A 23012-nucleotide genomic window follows, 5' to 3' on the forward strand; every position below is an offset into this window, starting at 1 on the left:
ATTGTTAGGCTGGGGCCATTCCCGGGCAGCGGCCCTGTGTGTGCACGCGGGACCAACCAGTTTCACGTTTTCCGTGGCCCCAAGGCGCAAAGGGATTGCGAGACATTAATTCCTACATGATCAAAATTGGTAAGGTGGGTTTCATAGTTTGTCAATCCCGTTATCGAAAAGAATGGCAGGAAGATGCTGAATTTGTCCTTCCCGGTCCGCGCCCAGTAGGACGCAAAAAGATCTGGACCACAGATTGTGATCTGTTTGGGAAGAACACTACAAATTTGTGTGAGGAAAAGTAGGTTGTCTTTTGTAGTTACTCTACGCCTAACCAAGGGTGATCTCTTAAAATATGTGGAGAAAGTCTCAGCTCTAAGGGCAGTTTTAGATTTAAGAATTGTCCCCAGTGACCTTCGTCTGGTAGGAGTTTGGAAGGAAGACATGTCAGCCAGAATTTCTTCCTGCCTTTCTCATTGTCTATATGTACCTGAGACTCTTCGGAAAGAAACTGTCCCATTGACAACCCTGGTTCTGATCTGTCCAAGTTTTGGATTATCTCAACATAACAAAATAATTTGAGTTCAAATACATGGCATTAGCCCCACAGTAGAGTGTCGGTAGGAAGATCAACCCTATCTGGGTCGAATGCTGGTGCAGAGTTCCAGCAATGAATCGCTTCATGTGAATCACCTTGTTTTTGGTTTGAAGTTTGTTACTTCATCTTCTATATTACACAGAGGCCACCCAAGACAGCATCCTGGTTGTATAAAGGAAAGTTTGTTTCAGGAAACAAGTGGCTGCACAACTCATTTCCTCAATTACACTTTCTAGGAATCATTTTCACTCTTATACACAGAAACCATCTCTCAGTCTACCTAACATAAGTTAGACTGGTCTTGCCTAGAATGTAAACTTTGGTTTTATTTTTACCTTTAGATAGCTTAATTGACCTCATTTGTCCCTCAGCTGTGTAGATTCGTGTATGGGGATCTGGGGGCCCAATGGGTGGAGGTTGAAGACCAACTTGGCTTAGGTCCACATAACACAAGTCATGCCATGAATTTATCTAGCAGATTTTGGAAACGGGGCAAAAGGCTAAGGTGGCGAGAGAAAAGGGATGTGTATGGGACACGAGGAATAGTTTGCATAAACCCAGACCATGCTTCCAAAACTCAATGCTGCCTAAGGACACCCTCTCCCAGGAATGACCCTCCCAATCTGTCCTAAGTCCTACCCAACACTGTCGATACTTAATCTACTTGATCTACTTGATCAGCACATCACTTTCAAGATTTCTACCTTAAGAAATGTTACATAAATGAAGAAGGCACAGAGGATTTAGCAAATCAAAGTGGAAAATTTATCTTCTGGAAAATAAATTAGGGTAACCAAAGATAATGGTAATATACTGTATATTCTTTAAAAAACAACTAGAACAAAGGACTGTCAATGTTTTCACCATAGTGAAATGTTAAAGGTGTGAGGAAATATGTTTACCCTGATTGGCCATTATACAGTATAGACATACATAGAAATGTCACAAAGTATCCTATAAATGTGTACAAAATAACTCAGAAAAATAAAAAAAAGAGCCTGGCACTGTGGCATAGTAGGTTAAGCCTCTGCTTGTGGCACCAGCATCCAGAATGGGTGCTGGGTCGTGTCCCTGCTCCTCTTCTGATCCAGCTCTCTCCTTATGGCTTGGGAAAGCAGTGGAAGATGGCCCAAGTGCTTGGGCCGCTGCACCTGCGTGGGAGACTGGAAGCAAGCTCCAGGCTCCTGGCTTCAGCTCAGCTCAGCTCTGGTATTGTGGCCATTTGGAGAGTAAACCAGGAAGACCTTTCTCTGTTTCCTACTCTCTGTAACACTACCTCGCAAATAAATAAATAAAACTTTAAAAATAGATAAAAAATTATATCCTTACTTTATACTTTTTAAAAATCCAAACAACTTAAATAATTTAATTATCAAAAGGGGATTTTTTTTTTCCCCAAAAGCCTGACAACATGCAGAGGAATGTATTGAAGATTGAGGGTGGAGAAAATATCCCAAGTCCTAAAGCAATGGAGAAAAAAATGTTAAGTTGCTGAAGTCCCACGTTAGAGTACCTGGATTCAATTCTCAGCGGTGGCTTCTGACTGCAGCTTCTTGCTAAGGCAGATCCTCAGAGCGGCAATGGTGGTTCAAGTAACTGAATTCCTTCTACTCATCTGGGAGACCTGGATTATGAGCCTAGGAGCCCCCGCCCAGCCCAAGCATTTGGGGAGTGAACCAGCATATAGAAACTCTCTCCCAGTGTGTGTTTCTGTGTCTGTCTGCCTCTCGAATAAAATAAAAACTGTAAAAACTGCTACATTTGACTGAAATTTTATGAATCCTGTATATCAAAAACAAGTATAGTGTTACTTTAAAATATACCTATAAGAATTTCATTCTAGTACACTTCCACTTTCTTCACGTAGTGTTATTTCTTAGGACTGGTATCGGCAGGGCCACATAGAGTTAGTGTAATTGGAGTCTCTTGTTTTCACAGTGTTCATGAGTTGCTGTTATGTAACATGCATTGGTGCATGTTTTTATTTATTTTGCTGTTGCTGTTCTATTTTGTGTTTTGCATTAAAGGTTGAGTTATATAAACATTGAGTGTTGGGTGTATGCTTTGAGAACATAGTATTTTTTATTAAATTTATATTTATTTTTATTTGAAAGGGACAGAGACACAGAGTTTGATCTTCCATCCCCTGGTTCACTCCCCATAACACCTGCTGCTGCAACAGTGTGCAGTAGCAGAAAGCTTGAAGGGCAAGCTGAGCTGAGACTGGGTGTGGAATATGGGCATCCCGAGGGGCATCTTAACCACTACACCAAATGTCCATACCTACAACATAGTCCTAAGTGTACAGTGTAGAATTGCTGTGAAAAGCTTCTGGAGTACAGATGAACAGATATTATAGAGAAATTGTTGAACAGGAAGTGATATGGTTACTAATGTAAGCTAAAGAAATAAACAGGTCTGTCCCAGAGGGACTTGGTGTTATACACTTATGAGGACTCAGTAACACACAGTATCTTTTTCTTCTTTAAAGTAATAGTAACATTTTAAAATTATAAGAATTTTTTTTCAGTAACAAATTACTTTTTTAAAAAGAAAAGATTCATTTATTTATTTGAAAGGGTTACACACAGGGAGAAAGAGAGGCAGAGAGAGAGAGAGAGGTCTTCCATCTGATGGTTCACTCCCCAACTGGCAGCAACGGCTGGAGCTGGGCCAATCCAAAGCCAGAAGCCAGGAGCTTCTTGAAGTCTCCCACGCAGGTGCAGGGGCCCAAGGATTTGGGCCCTCTTCTGCTTTCCCAGGCCATAGCAGAGAGTTGGGTCGGAAGTGGAGCAGCCAGGTCTCAAACAGGTGCCCATATGGGATGCCAGCATGGTAGGCGGCGGCTCTACCCACTACACCACAGAGCCAGCCCCACAAATTACACTTCAAAGGTGTCAAAGACTGTAAAGTAAAATTAAAAGGCAAGCTAAGAAATATTTATGGAAAAAGTAATCACTAGGGTACTAGTCTTTAAAAAAATTCTAGTATAGCTCCTTTTTAAACTTTTCTTTTTTTACTTACTCATTTGAAAGAGAGAGACAATTGTCCAATGATTACTTCCCAAATGCCCACAATGGCCAGGACTGGGGAACCAATCCCAGCCACCAACATGGGCAGCAAGAACCCTGTTGCTTCACCATGAGTGCTCCCTCCCAGTGTATCTGTATGCATTTGCAGGAAGCTGGATTTGAGCAGCAGAGGCAGGCAGGAAACCCACACTGATCTGGGACACAGGCATCCTAACTAGATGTTTTACCGCTAGACCAAATGTCCACCCTAGGACACTTGTCATAAAATGTGAAAAGCTATGTCATGTCATTAAGACAAATACCAAAAGTCTCCCTGACTGCAAGCAAAGGCCACAATTAATTTATAACAACATAAAGCACTGATAAATGCAGTTATTCTAATTTACTAGTCATAAATGATAATAAAACATGAGACTGCACCTCTTCAAATGGCAGAATTGTTTTTCAATGATAATGGCATTGAGGGTAAGCTAAATGGACACTCTTATACAATAGGTATAAATTGAATTTGTATAAACACACATGAACTACCTTAAGGTTTAAAATACTTTCTATCTTCAACCTAAAAAGTCAAAAAAAAAAAAAAAAAAAAAAAAAACTCATCCTGAAGATATCATCTGAAGGACTAGTGCCTAAGCTGATGGCATCTCATATGAGTCCCCAGCTTGTCCATTTCAGAACCAGCTCCTTGCTTTTGGGTATGGGAGAGCAGTGGAAGATGGCTCAAGTACTTGGGCTCCTGGCACCCCCATGGGAGACCCGGATGGAGTTCCTGGCTCCTGGCTCCATCCTGATCCAGCCCTAGTGGTGCAGTCATTTGGGAAGTGAACCAGTGGATGGACAATCTCTCTGTCTCTCCCTCTTTGTCTCTCTGTAACTCTGACTTTCAAATCAATAAATCTTAAAAAAAAGAGATACCATCTGAAATACAAGCAAAAATGTATAAATGTCTATGTTGCTCCCCTATTCAAAAGCAGCCTTCAACAATTTTCTCCTTCATTTTATTTTTTTTAAAGATTCATTTTAGTTATTTGAAAGACAGAATTAGAGAAGCAGAGACAGAGAAGTCTTCCATCTGCTGGTGCACTCCCCAGAGGGCTGTAATGGCTGGGGCAGTGCCAATCTGAAGCCAGAAGCCAGGAGCTTCTTCTGGGTCTCCCACGCGGGTGCAGGGGCCCAAGGATTTGGGCCATCCTCCACCACTTTCCCAGGCCATAGCAGAGAGCTGGATTGGAAGAGGAGCAGCCGGGACTAGAACCGGTGCCCATACGGGATGCTGGCACTTCAGCCAGGGCGTTAACCCACTGTGCCAGAGCGCTGGCCCCCTCCTTCATTTTAAATAAAGTCCAGGCCTTCTTACTTGACTCAACAAGGACCAGCGTCACCTGGTCCCACTTACCTCCTCCCTTTAACTTCAGTCCACACTGGCCATGTTGCATCTCAGCATAGTAGAGTGCAGGGTTTGCTCTTGCCTGGAAAGTCCTCCGCCATTTCTCCAGGGCTCTTCCTACTCAGCCTTCAGGTATCTGTTCAAGTATCACTTTTCACAAACCCTCAGGAGTCCCAGTCTGTATCAGGCCCTCCCTGTGTTTTTCTCCATAACAAGATATAATCTGGAAAGCAGCCATGTTTGTCTTAGGGTTTCTAGACTGATGAGAGGTTTTGTCCTTCGTGGCATAGTTAGACACCCAACACATACTAATGAAATGAGAAAGTGCCACAGGTGAGTGTGATCTCATCTGAAAGCAAAGCACTGTCATAATTTTAGTGCTCTGCTTTAAAATGACACAGTAGCCTTGGCCCTGTCACTCAGGTATTGTAGTCTTTCTTAATGCATATTAATTAAAAACTACATGTTAATTGGATCATGTCGTACTTAGGTTAATAACTCAGGGCTGTGGAGAAAACGATCTTGTTATGCAGGTGTACCAAGCCCCAGGAGGAGCGGTATAACATTCTCTCTTGCCATGGATGCGTAGCTATACATAAAAGAGGCGTGTATTACTGGGATAACATTTTTGAAGCTCACGGAAGTTCTTTTCTCCTTTGCACTTGCATGTACATGATGTCTCTAGTGAGCTAAAGGCCTCAGTGTGCCATGAAGGACAACAGGAATGACACAATGCTATCTGAAGGGGTACAGCTGTTTAGTGACACTTGGGACACCCACATCCCATATCTGAGTGTCCGTCTGAGACTCAGTTCTACTTCCAATCCCAGCTTCCTGCCTGTGTGCACCTTAAGCAGCAGCAGGTGATGGCTCAAGTACTTGGGTCCCAGTTACCCACAAAGGAAACCTGGACTGAGTTCAGGGCTCCTGGCTTCAGACTGGCTCAGTGCTAGATATGGGCATTTGACGAGTGAACTAGCTAATGGAGTATCTGTCTCTTTTTCCTTTTGTTTTTAAAAAAATTTAAGTTTTTATAATGTATATATGAGGATACATTAAAAAGTTCTTGGAAAATGGAATTTGAAAATAAATGTAGGGGCTGGTGCTGTGGCATAGTGGGTAAGACCGCCACCTGTAGTACTAGCATCCCATGTGGGCGCCCATTTGGATCCCACTCCACTTCCTATCCAGCTCTCTGATATGGCCCAGGAAGGCAGTGGAAGATGGCCCAAGTCCTTGGGCTCCTGCACCCATGTGGGAAGCCCAGAGGAGACTCCTGGCTCCTGGCTTTGGATCGACACAGCTCCAGCTGTTGCAGCCATCTGAGGAGTGGACCAGCAGATGGAGGAATTCTCTCTCTCTGGCTTTACATCTCTCTCTAACTCTGTCTTTCAAATAAATAAAATAATTTTTAAAAATTTGCATTACTGTAAAAAGGCTCAATACTTCGCCAAATAGTAAGTTTAACAAATGAAAAGCAAAAAGACCCTAGATTAGTGGGAATATAGACAGCAGCTATAAACAATAATTGAATGGAAAAATTACCATTTCACCCATATACAGTAAATTTTACTGTAATCACAGATCATTAAAACTATAGTAGTATAACATTCTTAACCAATGGCTTCCTAAGGGTATAAAACAAAGTCTTACAAAATTATATGTGTAGCAATACTGATACACATAGACATTTCTTTTTTTTTTTTTTTTTAAGATTTATTTAGGGGTCGGCACCGTGGCTCACTTGGTTAATCCTCCACGTGCAGCGCCAGCATCCCATATGGGTGCTGGGTTCTAGTCCTGGTTGATCCTCTTCCAGTCCAGCTCTCTGCTGTGGCCCAGGAGGGCAGTGGAGGATGGCCCAGGTGCTTGTGTGCCTGCACCTGCATGGGAGACTAGGAAGAAGCACCTGGCTCCTGGCCATCTGGGGAGTGAACCAATGGAAGGAAGACCTTTCTCCCTGTCTCTCTCTCTCTCTCACTGTCTATTCCTGTCAAATAAATAAAAAATATTTATTTATTTGAAAGTCAGAGTTACACAGAGAGAGGAAAGGCAGAGAGAGAGAGAGAGAGAGAGGTCTTCCATCCGAGCTTCTTCTGGGTCTCCCATGCAGGTGCAGGGGCCAAGGACCTGGGCCATCTTCCACTGCTTTCCCAGGCCATAGCAGATAGCTGGATTGGAAGTGGAGCAGCCGGGTCTTGAACCAGCACCCATATGGGATGCCGGCGCTTTAGGCCAGGGCGTTAACCTGCTGCACCACAGTGCAGCCCCACATAGGCATTTCTTTCTTTTTCCTTTTCTTTGTGTGTTTGTGTGTGAGTGTGTTGTGTTAAATTTTAACTCCCACCTATAAGGGAGAACATGCAGTATTTGTCTTTCTAGGTCCAGCTTATTTCACTCAACAAGATTTCTGTTTTATTTATTTGAAAGGTAGAACTACAGAAAAACAGAGGGGGAGAGAGAGAGAGAGAGAGAGAGAGAGAGAGAGAGAGAGAGAGAGAGAGAGAAATTCCCAAATTCCTCCAACAGGAAGGGCTGGGCCAGACCAAAGCCAGGATCCTGGAACTCTAACCAGGTTTCCTACATGAGTGGCAGGGATCCAATACTTGAGCCCTCATCTGCTGCCTCCCAGGGTCTACATTAGCAAGAAGCTTGGTCAGAAACAGAGCTTAGGCAATGTCTTAATCATTGTGCCACAAGGCCCACCCCCCAAATAGGAAACTCTAATCTGCAGCAATACAATAGCTTTGTTGAGAGAGAATGTTTGTTATTTTTTCTCCATTTGTAACATGTTTAGAATCACATCTGGCTTGGAAACCAGTAAACTTGGCCACCAAGGGAGGGAGATTGGAGATAAAGTTGTATAAGGGAGGAAACCTGAGGTGTGTAAATGCCTAGGGGCCAGGCACTTTCCCCCAAATATTGGGCACTAAAGTAGACACTCAGAAACACTTGATTGGCCCAGAGTCCTGAAGAGCTGATTTCCCAGCCTCGTCCTGTCCCTCAGTCGTCTGACTCCTCTTTCCTTTACAACATGACACATACAGCAATTTCCCACCTGGCAGGTGGAGTGGCCACAGACATCTCCAACACTGGTAGCACCCATGGAGAGGGTCAAGTTGCTGCAGCAGGTGCATCACGCCAGTTATTAAATCACTGCAGACAAGCAATACAAGGGCATTATAGACAGTGGTTTGTATCCCCAGGAGTCCTGTCCCTCTGGCCTGGTAACCTGGCCAACGTCATCAGATACCTCTCCACCCAGGCTCTCAACTTTGCATTCAAGGATAGATACAAGGGGCTGGTGCTGTGGAGTAGTGGGTAAAGCCGCCGTCTGCGACACCAGCATCAGATATGGATGCTAGCTCAAGTTCCAGCTGCTACATTTCTGTTCCAGCTACCTGCTAATGCACCTGGGAAAGCAAAGGGAAATGGCTCAGGTACTTGGGTCCCTGCACCCACGTGGGAGACCCAGAAGAAGCTCCTGGATCCTGGCTTCAGACGGGTGCAGCTTCAGCTGTTGGGGCCATTTGAAGGGTGATACAGATCGATCTCTTTCTCTCTGTAACTGCCTTTCAAATAAATATATTTTTTTATTATTTTTTTTATTTTTGACAGGCAGAGTGGATAGAGAGAGAGAGAGAGAGAGAGAGAGAGAGAGGTCTTCCTTTTTGCCGTTGGTTCACCCTCCAATGGCCACCGCGGCCGGCGCCTGTGGCTGGCACATCGCACTGATCCGAAGCCAGGAGCCAGGTGCTTCTCCTGGTCTCCCATGGGGTGCAGGGCCCAAGCACTTGGGCCATCCTCCACTGCAGAGAGCTGTCCTGGAAGAGGGGCAACCGGGACAGAATCCGGAGCCCTGACCGGGACTAGAATCCGGTGTGCCGGCGCCGCAAGGCGGAGGATTAGCCTATTGAGCCGAGGTGCCAGCCCAAATAAATATATCTTAAACAACAACAACAAATAGATAAAACCAGATCATCCTGGGTGGTGTAGACAAGAGGACCCAATTTTGGCAGTACTTTGCAAGGAATCTGGCAGCCAGTGGTTTGTGTTTTGTGTATCCTCTTGATTTTGCCAGTACATGTTTAGCAGTTCACATAGATAAAACTGGAGCTGAAAGGAATTCAAAGCCCTCAGTGACTGCCTCTTTAAGATATACAAATCTGAAGGGATTAAGGGCCTGTGGCAAGGCTTTAATGTGTCTGTGCAGGGTATTATCATCTACCAATCTGCCTACTTTGGTATCTATGAGACTGCAAAAGGAATGCTTCCAGATCCCCAGAACACTCAGGTTTTCATCAGCTGGATGATTGTACAGTCTGTCCCTGCCATTCCTGGGTTAATTTCCTAACCATTTGGTACTGTTCATTGGCACATGATGATGCAGTTAGGGTGTAAAAGAACTGGTAGCATGTTCACAAGGCATGCTTGACCTCTGGAGGAAAACTGCTCGTGCTGAAGGAAGCAAAGCTTTTTTTTTCAAGGGTGCATGGTCCCAGAGGCATGGGTGGTGCTTTTGTGCTTACCTTATATAATGAAATCAAAAGTGCATGTAAGTTATTCCCTAGTTTTTCTCCCCTGTGAACAGCCATGTTGTATTATATATTCTTGAGCATTCTTGACACTCTGGCCTGTTTATCAAAGGCAACTATGTAACATTTGAAAACAGAAAGCAAGAATCTTCTTCTGACTAGTTGTTTCTTAAAGTCATTTCTATGATGATGATGGTGGTGGTGGTGGTGGGACAATTATATTTTTATTTCAGTCACTCCTGATAAATAATAATGAACTTGAAAAAATAAAAATACATATAATAAAAATTTATGAGTTAATGAATGAACTTCATCATGATGCTTCTCTGTAGTATCAAGAGAACCAAATAGGAACAAGGTAGAAATCAAACAATAAAAGCTTAATTAAAAAGGAATGTATGGGCCGGTGCTGTGGCGTAGCAATTAAAGGCACCGCCTGCAATGCCTGGATCCCATATGGGCAATGGTTTGAGTCCCAGCTGCTCCACTTCTGATCTAGCTCTCTACTATGGCCTGGGAAACAGAAGAAGGCTCAAGTCCTTGGGCCCCTGCACCTGCATGACCTTTATCTCTCTCTCTGCCTCTGTAATTCTGCCTTTCAAATAAATAAATCTTAAAAAAAAGGATTTCCTAAGATTATACAATTTTCTTTATGCCTTTAACCTCTCACTAAATGTTTCTATAGTCTGGTGTTTGAATAGGAATGTGGCTTGTCACTATCTCCTCCAATATGAAATTAGAATTTTGACATAAAAGTTACTAAGTAACAAGTTTATTTAGTATTGCTTAGTTCTAATCCCCTGTGTATAATTTTAAAATGATGGTTTAAATTATTTATTTATGTATATGTATTCGAAAGGTGTAGAAAACAGAGAAACAGAGACAGACATAGTGAGACAGAAATCGCTTCCAACGGCTTCATTCTCCAAGCGCTCAAAACAGCCAGGGCTGGGCAAGTTCAAAGTTAGAAGCCTGAAACTCAATCTGGGTCTCCTACATGTGTGTCATGGACCCAAGTACTTCATCCATTACCCCTCCTCCCAGGGTGCACATTAGTAGGAAGCTGGAAGTGGAGGCAGAGATGGAACACAAACCTAGACGCTCGGATATGGCATTCGGGCATCTTAAGAGGCATCTGAACTGCTGTACAAATATGCCCATCCCAGAAGTATTATGTTTCTGAAACTAGAAAGTTGAGATCCGAACTTTTTTTTTAAGATTTATTTATTTGAAAGGCAGAGGTACAGAGAGAGAAGATGGGGCGGCGGGGGGGGGGGGGTGATGGTGGTGGAGATAAATCTTTCATTCTCTGGTTCACTCCCCAAATGGCTGCAACGGCTGGGTCTGGGCCATCCAAAGCTAGGAGCCAGGAGCTTCTCCCAGTTCTCCCATGTGGGTGTAGGGGCCCAAGCACCTGAGCTACCCTCCACTGCTATCCAAGGCACATTAGCAAGGAGCTGGATCAGAATCAGAGCAGCCGGAACTCGAACCAGATGCCTACACTTCAGGCAAAGGCTTAACCTTCTACAATACAGCGCTGGCCCAAGATCCAAATTTTTGATAGCAATTACCATTCACTGATGTTGCCACAGTCTGAAGGAGGCAGTGTGCATGTTTTGATTTTTTTTTATGAAATCTTACAGTAAAAATAAGAGACCTATTTCCACTTAAGGTGTAATTCCTCCACTGCCCAAATAGCTACTGTTGGCAGTATAGCAACCAAGAAGCTGAGATAACCAGGCTTACAGCACCTGTGGGCTTAGTAACCACACTCCAGAACTTCTATTAAAAATGTGTTTATATATTTTAAAGGCAGATTGAAGGGCCAGCATTGTGGTGCAGTGGATTAAGCCAATGCCTGCAATGCCAGCATCCCATATTAGTGCTAGTTTGTTTCCTGGCTGCTATAGTTCTTATCCTCTTTCTCTGCTAATGGCCTGGGAAAAATCAAAGGAAGATGGTCCAAGTGTTTGGGCCCCTGTGCTCATGTAAGAGACCTGGCCTGGCTGAAGCTCCTGGCTCCTGGCTTCGGCCTGGCCCAGCCCTGGCTGTTGTGACCATCTGGGGAGTGAACCAGCAGATAGAAGATAGAAGATTCATTCATGAATCTCTCTCTCTCTGTGACTTTCAAATACATAAATAAATCTTTAAAAAAGAGTGACAGAGATGCAAGGAGACACACACACACACACACACACACAAATATTCCATTTACTAGTTTAGTCCCCAAATGCCTTGAATGGATAGCCAGGTTGGGCCAAACTGAAGCCAGGAGCCAGGAACTCCACCCAGCCCTCCAACATGGGTGGCCAGAAACCAGATACTTGAGCCATCTTCTGCTGTGCCACAGGGCATTAGCAAGAAGCTGGATTGGAAGCAAAGTAGAGTACATGCGGATATGGGATGCAGGGCATCCTAAGCAGAGCTTCACCCAATGTGCTGCAAAGCCCACCTCTCCAGGTCTTTTTCAGTGCTCCATATATGTGGCTCACAGAACCCAGGTTTCTGTCTGTGAATGCCCAACCAGGTTAATAGGTTTCAGAACACTTGAAAAATAGCCATCATACACGATATTTGTGTAGTTTATTTCACCTTTTTAGAACAAGATGATGTAAAAGGATTATTTGTGTATTTGTATGCCTTTTTCCCATCAACACTGGGATCCTAGCATTTTCCCTGTCTCTCTCCTTTGGCATAAATTATGAGACAGTACATGGACTTTGTTTGGCATTAAAACACCCCAAATTCCAAGTCAATGTGAGACCAGGAAGTAATTTCACTTTTTTTTTTTAATTCTAGATTAGCATGCAATACTTTCAATGCTTCCACATTTTTGAAGGGGAACAATGCAATTCTCCAACAAATACACGTAGCTTCAAATGACCCTATCAGGCAACCAACCCTTCCATTTCCTTATCTCTCCTTTGTGTTTGGAGTCTACCAGCTGCTCTCTTACAGTTCATTATGCAGAATATTACACATCAATGTGGGCCAGTGGTCACGCCCATTGTGCTCTAGAGCATCAGGAGGTGCTACATCCACCTTACTGTGTTTCAGCACCCATCATCCAACCTCTCTAGTCCCGTTCTCTGCCCTTCTCAGCTCGTAGTAATCACTTCTTTACATTTGGATTGAATAGATACACATGTATATAAATTATTAACTTCCACATATGAGAGAGCACGCAGTATTTGTTTTCTGTGTCTGGCTTATTTCACCTTTTTTGAATCTCAGTCTTCCTATTCATCAGGAGCAAGGATTTTGGAAAGATTGCTTGGACTGATGTCTTTTTTTTTTTTTTTTTTTTTAAGATTTTGTTTCTTTGAGACGTAGAGTTACAGACAGAGAGAGGGAGAGATGGAGAGAAAAATCTTTCGTCCACTGGTTCACTCCCACAAATGGCCACAACAGCCAGAGCTGGGCTGATCTGAAGCCAGGAGCTAGGAGCTTTGTCCAGGTCTCCCATGCAGGTGCAGGGGCCCAAACACTTGGGCCGTCTTCTACTGCTTTCACAAGCCATAGCAGAGAACCAGTGCCCATATGGGATGCCAAAACCACAGGCGGAGGCTTAGTGTATGTACTATACTTCAGTGCTGGCCCCTTAACTCCAACACTTTGTAGCTATTGAATTTTTTTTTAATTTATTCATTTATTTGAAAGAGAGAGAAGGAGAGAGAGAGAGAGAGAGAGGTCCTTCATGCGCCAATTCACTCCCCAATTGGCTGCAACGGCCAGAGCTGTGCCGATCTGAAGCCAGGAGCCAGGTGCTTCTTCCAGGTCTCCCACATGTGTGAAGGGTCCCAAGGACTTGGACCATCTTCTACTGCTTTCCCAGGCCATATAGCAGGGAGCTGGATAGGAAGTGCAGCAGCCAGGACTTGAACCAGCGCCCATATGGGATGTTGGCACTGCAGGCGGCAGCTTTTACCTGCTATGCCACAGCGCCGGCCCCAGCTAGTGGATTTTGACAAGTTATTTATCAGCCTGTTGTCTCATTTTCCCCATATGTAAAGTGAGAGTAATACTATTATCCTACTTCACAGGGCTATTGTGTGGATTAAATGAGAACATGCATGCATCTTTCTTATAATACTTGCCTGACCTGAATAACTGTTCAGTGTTAACAGCTACTGTTATTATCGTTTGCAAAATGGTAACCATGGATATTGAGTGAGCCTATGATGTGAAATGCCTGACACAAAAGGAGCTTCCCTTTTATAACAGCCTGAAGTTAGGCACAGGTGAGCATAAAGTGAGGACACCTGAGAATACCAGGATGCACAGTGATTGATGACAGGTGCATCTCATGACCAACAGCATTTACTTATGTATTTGAAAGGCAGAAGTACTCAGATAGCTAGACAGACAGACAGAGATCTTTCATCCAGTGGTTATCTCCCCAAATGGCCACAACAACTGGGGCTGAGCCAGGCTGAAGCCCGGAACTTGGAACTCCATCCAGGTCTCCCACGTAGGTGGCAGGGCTCCAACTACTTGGATCATCTTTCACTGCTTTCTCAGGCACATTAGCAGGGAGAATAGGAAATGAAACAGCCAAAATGTGAACAGGTGTTTACATAGGATGCCAGCATTGCAGGCAGTAGCCTAACCCCCTGCACCACAACACTGGTCCTATCCCTTGGCTTTTGAGAACTTAGGTCCATGTGACTTGTCATGATCTGGAGCAGAACAAATGTAAACATTTCAGCCTGCATTGACCCCTTTATGGTTTCAGAACTGCAGTTTTCACAGCCACTTCCTCAAGCATTGCCACTGACTAGTCATATAACTTGACAACTTTTACTAGTTTCATTTCCCTCCTCTGCACATGAGATGAGGGACGTCTGCTAATTGCACTCGAATATTCCCATTGCGTCTATTACTCTGTGAACTCCACTGCTATACTGGCGTATTCCTGGTGATTTCGTTGTCCCTCCCCTATTCTAAGGTCCTTTGGAAAGGCTCTTGTATCAGATATTCTTTCTGGTTCTATGCACTCTTATTTCTTCTTGGCAGGCTTCCCTCCCTCTCCCTCCCTCCCTTCCTCCATCCCTCCTTCCTTCCTTCCCTTCTTGTGGTTGGTGGTTTAGTTTTAAAGCCCCTGTCACAACATGCTCTCTACCAGCATCATCCGACTGATGACTCAGGCAGAGAAACCCCTCACTTTGGTATGACAACAGGTACCCATTGTAAAACTTATTTAACATCTTGTCACTTTTTAGGAAGGGCAAAATGTAGTCAGATGCCGCATTATCATCACCTGAAGAATTTCGTGTTGTGAGTTTATGTTAGAATAACAAACATGTGTACGTGGTCATTTCATTAAAGTTCATACTCTCAGTAATATCACATCAACGTATCTGACCGCACAGGGCTTGAGCAGACCTTTTCAGTGTAGCATTTCACAGAAGTTTCTTTCTCATTGACACTTTTTTTTTTTAATCTCAAGTGAGAACCTGTGGGGGAATATATTGGGTTTCTTTCAAATCCAGGACAGTGGCATACTAGCCAATTTTTGTTCCCACAACTGTTTCCCTAAGACAAGTTACTCATGAAGGAAGCAAAAAAGTTTACTTTGGCTCCCAGTTCTAGAGGTTTATAATCTAAGGTCAGGTGGACTCCACTGGTTCACCTGTCTGGTGAGGCACTGGCAGAGCGTGTACTAAGGGAAGGATCATGAGGTGAGGGAGGAAGTAGGGAGAGAGAAGTTTGGAAGTGGAGCAGCCAGGACATGAACCAGTGCCCATATGGGATGCTGGCTCTGTAAGCAGTAGCTTTACCCTCTCCCCTTCAAATTCATCCTGGCCCAGCTTCAGCCATTGTGGCCAGTGACCCAGTGGATGGAAGACCTCTCTCTCTCTCTGCCTCTCTGTAACTCTGCCTTTCAAATAAATAAATCTTTAAAATTTAATATATTTTAATAATTAACATAAAACTAAAATTTATGCTATCTTTATGCATGTTTTAGTTTTGTAATACCAATGGAGTTGAGACAAATTTTAAAAAGTCTGAGGGGACTAAAGTAACAATTCTAAGTAAATACTTTGTAAGAAAGCTGTCTTTTAGAAGTGGCAAGATACAAAATATTTATTTGTGTCTTCATCTTTTCTTTATTTTTTGAAGGAAACTCTTATCTCATTAAATCGCCCAGTGGTAAGTCACTTAAAGAACCGAAGGCAAACATATAAAACATGCTCAAATCTCTCAGGGGAAATATTAGGAAGTAAAGATCTAGGGCCAAAACTGAAGTGAAAAGTGAATAAGCAGAGTGTGAACTTAAACTTTCTATGAAGTTATTACAATCCAGAAATAGTTCCTAAGTTATTTGCTTATTGTTTTTGCATTCACGGTTTAATTGGTTTCTTTGGCAGTGTTCGGTATCGAAGACAGTCAACAAGACAGCCCTACTTCCTTTTTTCTTTGAATTTAACTGCACTAAGAGCTTCTAACACAGGAAGCTCTGTGTCCTCGACTGCTGTGCACCCAAACTAGTACATTGCTTTCTGTGCCTGTGCCCCCAGCCTTCCAGCACTCTACCTCCTACAACTGGGGCTCTTTCTCCCTCCCTCCTCACTGTGGAAGCCCTTCATTAATTTTGCATATGCAATGTTATTCAGGCACTGATTGTGCCTTCCTATTGGTATTCATTTCTCTTCCTGTTCATATTTCAGAAACTCAGCCAGAATATGTGCAAAGAAAGGACAAAGAAAAAGTGAAACTGAACACATTTGCGGTTTTTTTTTTTTTTTAATTAAGCATCTTTCTTTTTAAAAGGACAGTTGCTGAAAGAGGTGGTCAACTCTAGGTTACAATTAGATTTCAGGATAATTTCAGAATTTCTTATGTATTTACTACTGTACTAATTGCTAATGATAAAATGTTTACATATTTTGGAAGTTTATTTTTATTTAAAAGACAAAACTTGGGGGGGTGGGAGAGAGAGAGAGGGAAAGAGAGAGCAAACGAGCAAGAGAGAATCTTCTTTTTGCTGATTCACTCCCTAAATGCCCTCAACAGACAACAGTTAGGTAGAACAGGCCAAAGCCAGGAGCAAGGAACTTCCTATCTATGTCACATGTGGGTGGCAGTGACCCAAGTACCGAAGCCATCACCTGCTGCCTTAGGGTGTGTGTTAGCAGAAAGCTGCATCTGAAGCAGAAGTAGGGCTTCATCCCAGCCACTCCCATACAGAACACAGGTGCCCCAAGAGGCAGCTTAGTCCTCTGTGCCGTAACACCCGTCCCTATAAAACCGCTTTACTGCCTAGACTTACCTTAAGCTTACCAATGATATCAACAATATGCTGTTTGTTTTAAATGGATCTGTTTCTGTGTTAACATTTAACCAAGGGTGTCTGAGGTACTTGGTTATTAAATGTTAAACACATTTTGAAATCCTTTAATGTAAACTGCATATTATGTCAATAAGATATTTTACACATATACACTAACAACATAGCTAAATAAATTACAATCTATTCATATGGTAAGACTGATATTAACAGTAAAAAAGTTGTTTCATTTAGCATTTTTCTATGTTAAATGAAAAATAGCATATATGCTATAGCAAATGATGACACCAGATAAACATAGACAAATGTATTAATAGAAAAAGACGATTAGGAAATACAAAACACCAAATATGTTAATATCTGGCAAATAAGACTAAATCATTAACTTTTCCTTTTAATATTTTTATTTTCTTGAGCATTTATACTCTTTAAACATGATGTTTGTTTATTTGAAAGTCAGAGAGAGAGAGTGAGTGAGTGAGTGAAAGAGAGAGAGAGATCTTTCATCCACTCCCCAAATGACCACATCAGCCAGGGCTTGGCCAGGCAGAAGCCAGGAGCCAGGAGCTTCATCCTGGTCTCCCACTTGGTGCAGGGGCCCAACTTGAGTCTTCTGCTGCTGCTTTCCCAGGCTCATTAGCATCCTCTGGTTCACTTCCTGAATGGTCAAAATGGCCAGAGCAGGGCTGATTCAAAGCCAGGAGCTTCTTCCGGGTCTTCTACATGGGTACTGGGGCCCAAGGACTTGGGTCATCTTACACTGCTTTCCCAGTCATAGGCAGAGAGCTGGATCAGAAGAGCAGCCGGAACAGGAACTGGTGCCCATCTGGGATGCCGGCGCCGCAAGCAGTGGCTTAACCTACTATGCCACAGCACCAGCCCCAATATTACAGTATCTAAGATTTTCTTTTTCATTCTCTGCCTTCAGCTTTGTGATAGTTGTAATTAGATAGTTATGTTCCCATGCAAATTTATAGTTAAGAAGACATTAGAGTACTTTCCATTGATGCCTTTAGAGCTGGTTTGGAAGTGGAGCAGCCAGGCCATGAACCAGCGACCATATGGGATGCTGGCTCTGCAGGCAGTGGCTTTACCCTCTATGCAACAACACTGGCACCAGTGCTGTATACTTTTAACAGTTATCTTTTTTAAAAGTTCCAAAAGTAGGGCCAGCACTGTGGCGCAGCAGGTTAAAGCCCTGGCCTGGAGCGCCGGCATCCCATATAGGTGCCAGTTCTAGTCCTGGCTGCTCCTCTTCCAATCCAGCTCTCTGCTATGGCATGGCATAGCCGTAGAAGAAGGCCCAAGTCCTTGGGCCCCTGCACCCATGTGGGAAACCAGAAGAAACTTCTGGCTCCTGGCTTTGGATCGGCACAGCTCCAGCCATTGCGGCCATCTGGGGAGTGAACCAGCAGATGGATGACCTCTCTGTAACTCTGTCTTTCAAATAAATAAAATAAATATAAAAAAAAAAAAAAACAAAAAAGTTCTGAAAGTTAAATATTTACTTTTGTTATACATATAAATTTAAATGATGTTCATTTAGTAATGGGACTCTCCTCAAAAGTAACATAAAAGGCAGTTAAATACTTTAATACATTTAATACAATTAAAATCTCTTTGAATACATTGTTCTGCTAACTAAGAAACAACTCTACTGGTGAGATAGTATCAAAGTAATGCCATTTTAACAGATCAAGGAAATTGAGTATTAACATCTTCATATGTTTCTTTCTCTTTTTTTTTTTAAATTCCTACGTTTCCACCTAACAGCATGGTCTTCAGATTCTGAGAAAAATGAAAGTAACAGTGAAGCCAGACATAAAAATGCTCTTCAGGAAAATGGTAATCCAATAGAATAAATGGGGGTCCAATCAGAAGAAAGTGCTCAAGATTGCGTTTCATGTAAATTTGCTTTCCAATACAACTTCTGGAAGTCAGATCATTATTTTGCATTGAAAATTAAAAGGAGGTTGAACTCATATGCCTACAAAGCTGAGAAACTCTTCCTATGATGATGAGGAGGTACAGTTAGAAAGTTGATTTCCTGGGGACAGCATTGAGGCACAATGGGTTAAGCCACTGCCTACAGTGCTGGCATCCCATATGAGCACCTGTTTGAATCCCAGCAGCTCCACTTCCAATCCAGTGCCCCGGTAACATGCCTGGGAAGGCAGCAGAAGATGGCCCAACTGCTTGGGCCCTTGTACCCATGTGGGAGACCCAGAAGCAGCTCTGGGCTCATGGCTTCGGCCTAGCCCAGCTCAGGTTGATAAGCCAATTTGGAGAGTGAATCAGGAGATGGAAGATCTCTGTCTTTCCCCCCTCTCTCTGTAACTCTGCTTTGCAAATAAATAAAAATACATCTTTCTTAAAAAGTTGATTTCCTCTAATAAATTCCCTTTGTGAAATCTCTTGCACAATAAGGACTTACCTTCATGAAACTGAAATATTGGAGTCACTACGTAGCAGTAACTGTGCTCCTTATACAGTAGTAGCTCATTTAATCCACAACAATGGATATGGCTCACATTTTACTCATGAGTAAACTGAGGTTTTGAAAGATAAAATATCTTGTTTAATCTAAGAACTGACAAATGATGTAATTTAGATTTGAGTCCAGAATTACCTCCTGAGATAGCCTGAAGTCTGGTATTTCTATCACCACTTCATATATATATCAGTCCATCATTCCAGATCAATACCTCAAGTAAGAATACAGAGTTTTAAAGAAATACCCTTTTAATGATACACAAAGACAAACCTCCCTGTCTCCTATTAAAATTTGTATTATGTGCATCAGAACAAAAGAAAATAAATTAAGTGCACATTCATTAACAAAGGCTTTCAGATACCTGAAAACTCCAAATAGGCAGAGAGAGAGAGAGAGAGAAGCCAAATACTGTTTTCAGATGAGCCACTCTGATTTTTCTTTTCTTTTTATTTATTTGAGGGCAAGCAGAAGTGCTCCTATCAGCTGGTTCACTTTCGAAATGCCCGCAGTTGGCTGAGGCCAGGTGGGACAAGGCCAGAAACACAATCCGGGTCTCCCACGTGAGTGGGTGAGTGGCAGGAGTCAATTACTTGGATCAGGAGCCAGAAGAGGGCATCCGACCCAGCCATGGCTACATGGAACATGGGCATCTTAAGCAACAGCTTAACGTGATGCCAAAGACCCACCCCTCAGTTGAACGCTTTGAAAGATGGGGGAAATGTTCTAGACAAGCAACTATGATTCCAGAGAAAGCATAACACATCCCTTCCCTGACCCTTGAACTAGAGAACCTGAGAGTGTCATTGGTGGCTGCTGTATACAAGGGATCTTCAAAAGGTTCATGGACAATACACACTAACATAAAAGTATGTTTGGATTCCAACATTTTCTTCATCGAAGTGAATTTATGGTTTAGTTCCATTTTTCTGTATGCTTTCTGAAGTACTGTCATAGGAGACAACACCTTAAGAGAAAGATGAGCCCTGGAGAGATCCATGTGTACTTAACCTCACTGGGTTGAATGAAGCTGACTTCATTGAGGATGGATGGCAGAAAGAGACCCCTGAGGCAAAGCCCTGTGAGATCTCTAGACAGAATAGGAGTCAGCAAAGGAGACCAAGAGGCTGGCTTGTGATGACAGAGGAAAACTGCTTCCGAGTGACGTCATAGAAACAGAGGACAATGTTTGACCATTGAGCCTGATTGCTTATGTCAGGGATAGAGAACCTTTTGTCTACCAAGGGCCATTTGGATATGTATAACATCACTCACAGGCCTTACAAAATTATCAATATAAAAATCAGATTTTTAAAAAATATTTATTTATTTGAAAGAGAGAGAGAGAGAGAGAGAGTGAACGAGAGAGATCCTCCACCTGCTGGTTCACTCCCCAAATGGCCACAACTGCCAGGGCTGGGCCAGGCCAAAGTCAGGAGCCAGGAGCCTCTTCCAGGTCTCCGATGTGGGTGCAGGGGCCCAAGCACCTGGACCAGCCTCCACTTCCCTCCCAGGCACACCAGCAGGGAGCAGGATCTGAAGTGGAGCAGCCAGGAAATGAACCAGCTTCCATATGGGATGCCCGTGCTGCAGGCGGTGGCTTAACCCACTATGCCCCAAAATTAGATTTACTGAATTTCAAGTCCTGCCTGCAATTGCCTTGGCAGAGCCAAACCAAATGATTTTAGCCTGCGGGCTGGGTGTTCCCCACCCCTGGCTTATGCTAAAAGTGGATGAGAGGTCAAATTGATGGCAGATGGGTCATTTGGACCTTACCGGTGCCTTTCACATGAGCATTTTCACTGTTGGAGTGAGGTGAAGCCTAAATGGTGTTACAATACTGAGTAGTCACCTTACTTCAGAAGAGAAATATGAAAGAACAATTTTCATGTTGCTGAATGATCTTTGACAACAGGGTGGCAAGGTTATAAAGAAATATTCTGGCAAAAAGGAGACTCAAGATTCTATTCCTGATCCTTTAAGTCAAGATTTTGTTATTCTGTCATGAAGACAGTAAAATGAAAGTAACATCCCATTTATTTTGTAGCTCTACTATCCAATTTTGTTTTATTAATCTGTTACCCTCCATTAATTTGAACAATGGAAATGGATGTCTCTGTCCACTTACATAATTACGACAGCAATGCCAATGTACTAAATTTATTGAACTACATATATATAGTTTTTTTTCACAAGTTCTATATATATAATGTAACATGTAGACAAAAGCACTTGATAAAATGTGTATTTTTATATTCATAAACTTATCTTAAACATCTCTCAGGGCAAAAAAAAGGGCTTTATTTTTAGAGTCCTGAATATTACAAAGCACGGAGAAAAATCAGAGAGGTGGTAAAAATACCAAGGTGTTCAGACTCAAGAATGCAGTATCTGGGGACTGCCACCTGTGGTGCCAGCATCCCATATGGATTCTGGCACATGTCCTGGCTGCTCATCTTCCAACCCACCTCTCTGTTTATGGCCTGGGGCGGCATTGGAGGATGGCCAAAAGGATGCTTGGGCCCCTGCACCTGCGTGGGAGACCCGGAGGAAGCTCTTGGCTCCTGGCTTCACCTTGGCCTAGCCCGGGCCGTTGTGGCCAATTTGGGGAATGAACTAGTGGGTAGAGGATTTTTTCTGTCCTTTTATCTGATGGCAACTCTGCCTTTCAAATACATAAATAAAATCTTTAAAAAATGTAATATCTGAGTTTATTACTAACATGGATATTTATAACTGAAATTACAATTAAGTTCCCACCATGTACCTTTGTTGTGTGAGGATAAACAAAGTAGGTGTGTATGTATCATATACCAGGTTCCAAATAAATAGCACCTTGGGATTATTTGGCTTCTACTAAGTGCATAATAATGATTTATTCATTTGAAAAGATGATTAAGTGGGCAAAATGACATTATGTATTACTTTTTATTAAATCACAATTTTTCCCCTTCCATATATCAACCTACAAAGTACACAAGGATCTTGGAGAAAGACTAACACGACAACGGAAAACCTTCTAGTGTTTACATAACAGAGTTAGGTCCCAGATGTTTACAAGGGACATAAAAATTTCCAGAAAACAAATTGTTTAGAGAGAGTGTGTGTGTGTGTCATTAATTTATAATTTTACCAAAACAAGACTGAAATTTAATAGATGATTTCGTTGTTTACGCGCTCTCATTCTCCCCAGCTGTTTTCCATTAGAAAACATTCCACGAGTGGGATGCGAAGGAGGAGGGGTTTGTAAGGGGCCAGTGCAAGCCTGGTGTGCAGTGCTTTTTGGAAAGAGTGTGAGAACATGGGAGCTGGGGTTGCACATGACTCCACCCAGGTCCAGTACAAGGAGAAGGACCAGAGCCCACCTCTTGGGACCGCCTCCAGGGAACCCTGCTGATAGTATCCTCTTATACAACAGGTTTCCTATAAACCTGTGCAAGAAAATTAACAAATGAAGCCTGTGACTGTAGAGAAAATTGAAATGATGTCATTGCAAAGATTAAAGGGAAAAAAGAAAGGAGGGAGGGGGGATTGAGGGAAGGAGGGAAGTATGATTACCTTAGAATTATACATCAAATCTGGTCTCTCTATAGTAATAACAATTAAACATAAATAACAATATACCTAAAACAAAATTGCATGTTGCATCTTCCATGTAAAATGCAAAAGAACAGAGATGCTTTTTTT

At 42.8% G+C, this 23012-nt stretch overlaps 1 pseudogene; it reads left to right on the top strand.

The window, feature by feature from the left end:
• The first annotated feature begins 116 nt into the window (after nt 1–116).
• LOC100357784 (ADP/ATP translocase 2-like) overlaps nt 117–23012 on the top strand; it is a 143245-nt pseudogene continuing 120349 nt past the window's right edge.

Source organism: Oryctolagus cuniculus, chromosome 13 (genome assembly GCF_964237555.1).
Source record: "Oryctolagus cuniculus chromosome 13, mOryCun1.1, whole genome shotgun sequence".
In the NCBI taxonomy this organism is placed as follows: Eukaryota; Metazoa; Chordata; class Mammalia; order Lagomorpha; family Leporidae; genus Oryctolagus; species Oryctolagus cuniculus.